This window comes from Pseudophryne corroboree (assembly GCF_028390025.1).
Source record: "Pseudophryne corroboree isolate aPseCor3 chromosome 10 unlocalized genomic scaffold, aPseCor3.hap2 SUPER_10_unloc_3, whole genome shotgun sequence".
NCBI classification, from domain to species: Eukaryota; Metazoa; Chordata; class Amphibia; order Anura; family Myobatrachidae; genus Pseudophryne; species Pseudophryne corroboree.
Genome location: NW_026967474.1, coordinates 220,006 through 224,894, shown reverse-complemented (window position 1 = coordinate 224,894; position 4,889 = coordinate 220,006).

Here is a 4,889-nt window from a genome sequence, read left to right as displayed (position 1 = left end):
TACAGTATACTCTCTGTACAGCCCTGTGCGTGGGTGAGTGCTTCATGTGGGAGTGATGTGAATGACCTACAGTATACGCTCTGTACAGCCCTGTGTGTGGGTGAGTGCTTCATGTGGGAGTGATGTGAATGACTTACAGTATACTCTGTGTACAGCCCTGTGCGTGGGTGAGTGCTGCATGTGGTAGTGATGTGAATGACCTGAAGTATACTCTGTGTACAGCCCTGTGTGTGGGTGAGTGCTTCATGTGGGAGCGATGTGAATGACCTACAGTATACTCTGTGTACAGCCCTGTGCGTGGGTGAGTGCTTCATGTGGGAGTGATGTGAATGACCTACAGTATACGCTCTGTACAGCCCTGTGTGTGGGTGAGTGCTTCATGTGGGAGTGATGTGAATGACTTACAGTATACTCTGTGTACAGCCCTGTGCGTGGGTGAGTGCTGCATGTGGTAGTGATGTGAATGACCTGAAGTATACTCTGTGTACAGCCCTGTGCGTGGGTGAGTGCTGCATGTGGTAGTGATGTGAATGACCTGAAGTATACTCTGTGTACAGCCCTGTGCGTGGGTGAGTGCTTCATGTGGGAGTGATGTGAATGACTTACAGTATACTCTGTGTACAGCCCTGTGTGTGGGTGAGTGCTGCATGTGGGAGTGATGTGAATGACCTGAAGTATACTCTCTGTACATCCCTGTGTGTGGGTGAGTGCTTCATGTGGGAGTGATGTGAATGACTTACAGTATACTCTGTGTACAGCCCTGTGTGTGGGTGAGTGCTGCATGTGGGAGTGATGTGAATGACTTACAGTATACTCTCTGTACAGCCCTGTGTGTGGGTGAGTGCTGCATGTGGGAGCGATGTGAATGACTTACAGTATACTTTGTGTACAGCCCTGTGTGTGGGTGAGTGCTTCATGTGGGAGTGATGTGAATGACTTACAGTATACTCTGTGTACAGCCCTGTGTGTGGGTGAATGCTTCATGTGGGAGTGATGTGAATGACTTACAGTATACTCTGTGTACAGCCCTGTGTGTGGGTGAGTGCTTCATATGGAAGTGATGTGAATGACTGAAGGGTTACCTCTTCTGTCTTGGTACATATTACTTTTTATATGATCAATTTCCTTATAATAAGTATAGTGTAAAAGTGAATATTTCTACCTCCCTAATGAAGGGTTAAACATGCTATATGAATTGTTATGTGTTTGAATAGACACGTACGCACTCTCTACAAGATGCCTTTGTCTGTTCATATAATATAAGGCTTGTGTGTGTCTTATCTTCAAGGACAATTACATACCAGATCAAAACTGTTACTTCTGTGTGTTACTAAAATATCCTGCATGTAATGTCGTATGCTACTTCTATTTATCCAATCATATGCTTGCACATATTGTATACACCCATGTTTCTTTTCTATATAGTACTCTGTAATTTATTAAATAAACAGTGTGAATTTTTACTGCTTGTGTTGTGCATGTAACTGATAGCGTAAAGGTTTACACTCCCAGACGTCTGAGAGACCATCACATCGAGGGTTAAAGAATATAAGGGCAGATCCTTTCAGCTGGGGGCTATGTCCGGAATTCAGTGATCGTCCCTGAATGGTAAAAATAGAGAATTTATTGTCTGTCTTTGCCATACAGGATTGCGGTCATACACTGAAGCTGAATCCGTGTCAGTGTTCCGGGAACACGTGACAAGGTAATATTTAAGTCCGGGACTTAATATTACGAAGTTTTATGTAAAAGCATAAAACAGGTATCAGGGATACCATAGAATCTTTAATGTCTGGGACTTAAAGATACGTCTGAGAAAGGACCAGGCGTCCAAGCGCAATTCTCCAAAGACGTTAGTATCTGGGATACTTAAAAAAAAAAAAATAGACCTGGGGTCTATACATAACGTAGATTATACCTCGATCTGATCGTCTATATATATATTCTTGTATGTTGTAGTGAGATAAGTTCTTATATTTGGTTCAGACGGCTGGTAAGTTTTCGTCTGCCAGATATCTTTACTCAAACACTTTTCTTGCTTCCTGTTTAAAACGCTGTATTTTTCTGACATCTTGTACGAATGGTAAGCGTACCCGTCAAAAGATTTCATGTTCTCATTATACAGATAATATTGTGATATTGTCAATGACTATTTAACTGGTGTTAGCTAATGCATGCATAGAAAGTTTTTGTAAATTGCATTTTTTGTTGTGAAATTGCATAGAAGGTTTTTTTTTTTGTAAACTGCATTTTTGTTGTGATATTGCATAGACAGTTGTTGTAAGTTGTTGTGGAAATTGCGTAGAAAGCTGGTGTAGATTGCATTTACTATGGGAGGGGGTCAGAGTAAGACAGTCATTTATCCCCCGCCCCTCCCTGGTGAGACATGCAAGATGTATGTCGCCCGCAACTCTACCTCAGAGTATTACTTAGTTAACCCATGGGTGGATAATTTAGCGGGATGGACAGAGAAAGCAGGACAGGACCCATTCCTACGGGAAGGCAGTAATTACCCTTTCTATATGGAGATTTAAGAAAAAATGTCAGTTTAGCACAGAAGCGAAACTGCAGAGAACTGTAAATCTTTTAAAATCCCTCTCGCCTCCCCCCCTTGCATTCCAATGTATCCTGCGCTCAGAGACACAAATCTCTTGGCAGCAGTAACCCTTTCACACTAGATGGGATCGCCTCCAACTTCACTGCTGGAGGGTGCGTCCACTAGCTCTATCCCTAGCACCAATAACCCAGAGTTTAGATAATAGTAAAACACTGTCCCAAGCCCACCATTACCCTCGATGGCTGTATATCTTATTTGCGCAAAGCTTGCAAAGGACGCAGCTATACACATATGAAGGAGGTCTTTAAAACCCGTGCTCCTTTGCCTGTGCTTTTTTGCCTGTCGCTGTAGCTTGTAAACAGAAACCTTCATAGTCTGTTACTGCGTTTTGGAAAAGGTTTAAGGACTGCTGGACAGATGACGCTGGCTTACCTTTGCTTAACTCAGAAAGCTTACTCATTTCCCCACCCACTCATGCCTATCAGAGCTCCGGACGCTTTGACAGACAGAGCCAACCCCGCAGTCAGGGAAGATTCCAAAGACCCCGCGCACTGACGGGGCCCGGAGGAGGGTATCCCAGCCTTTATTCAACTCTCCCGTCATAGTAAAGATTCACCTCTGCTGCCACTTATTATAAATGGAAGTAAAATTCCCTTTTTAGTGGACAGCGGTGCAACAACCAGTGTTTTGTGTTCTGACTTATGCAGTATCCCCTCTCACCAGAAAAGATAGAAGGTCTCCGCCCCGTGATACAGCAATTCTTACAACAGGGTATTCTCAGACATATTGTATCACCATACTGTACTCCTGTGAACCCTGTTGCCAAAGCTGATGGCAGTATAAGATTTGTACAGAATCTCAGAGCGATCAATCAGCTAATTGTCCCAATTGCACCAATTGTTCCAGATGTAAACTCACTCATTTCTGCAATCCCTGCAGATGCTGCGTTCTTCTCTGTAATTGATTTGAAGAATGCCTTTTTTTCAGCATACCTGTAGATTCACAGACACAATTACTTTTTGCCTTTTCTTTTGAGGGTAAACAACTTACCTGGTGCAGATTAATGACGCACCTGTTGTCTCCAGGCCACATTGAGGCCCTGGCAACCTCACCATGGTTCAGTCCTGCTACAGTATGCAGATGATCTGCTGCTCTGTAGTAAAACTGAGGAGGCCTGCCGAGAGGATGGTGTTTCATTACTAAACTGGCTTTGTGAATGTGGACACAAGGTGTCCAAAATAAAAATGCAATGGTGTAAAAAGCATGTTGATTACTTGGGTTTTGTGCTCACTCAGGGAGAGAGGAAAGTCAGTCCACAACGCATACAGTCTGTATTGGGCCTGGTCACCCCAACTACCCAGAAGGAACTACTGTCCTTCCTGGGTATGGTAAATTACTGCAGACAGTGGATATCTGATTGCTCTTATTATGATAACATTTTGAGACAAGCCACACTGAAGGACAAGCCTAAAACTGTACAATGGTCACAAGAAATGTTAACTGCATATGAAAGTTTAAAATGTATGTTGATAAAAAGTCCGGCACTTGGCCTCCCCAGTTATGTGCTACCTTTCCATCTATATGCAAGGGACAATTGTAAAACCATGGCGGGGGTGCTCACACAGTTTCATGGAGGGAAGTTGCGCCCCGTGCATTTTTTTCCAAAGTCATGCCAGTGTCTGTGCAAGGTATGCCTGCCTGCCTCAGGGCTTTGGCAGCCTGTGCAATGGTTGCAGAAATGGCCACTACCCTCACTTTAGGCCACATCACAGTACTCCACACCACACATGATGTCCTGGCAATACTTAAAGGCTTACACACACAGTACATGTCAGCACAACGCCTTAGTGGATATGAAGTACTCCTTTTGAGTAACCCTACCCTTACCATTAAGTACACTGCTAGTTCTTCTGGCCCTGCACCCATTCTCAATGCCCTTTTAGGCTTGAAAGGTCCCGAGGATGAACCACCCGACCTACATGACTGTGCTGCTTCCATTGAAGCTGAAACTTCTCCCAGACTTGACATGTCTCCCGTTCCCATACCAGGCGCAGACGTAGTTTTTGTTGACGGCTCATGTAGTAGGCCCAATGACAATACATACCAGGCTGGCTATGCCATTGTCACCCTCCCTGATACTGTGTTGGAAACCCTACCAATACCTTATCAGTCCGCGCAAGCTGCAGAACTCGTTGCACTCACTAGAGCATGTCCCTCCCTTGACAACGTCCATCTGCTCACTCAACTTCAAGCTGCTGCGACTAATGCTGATCTCTCCGACTGAACTTACCCAATTCTGCAGAAAAAATCCTAAATCAGGATTAATCTGCAA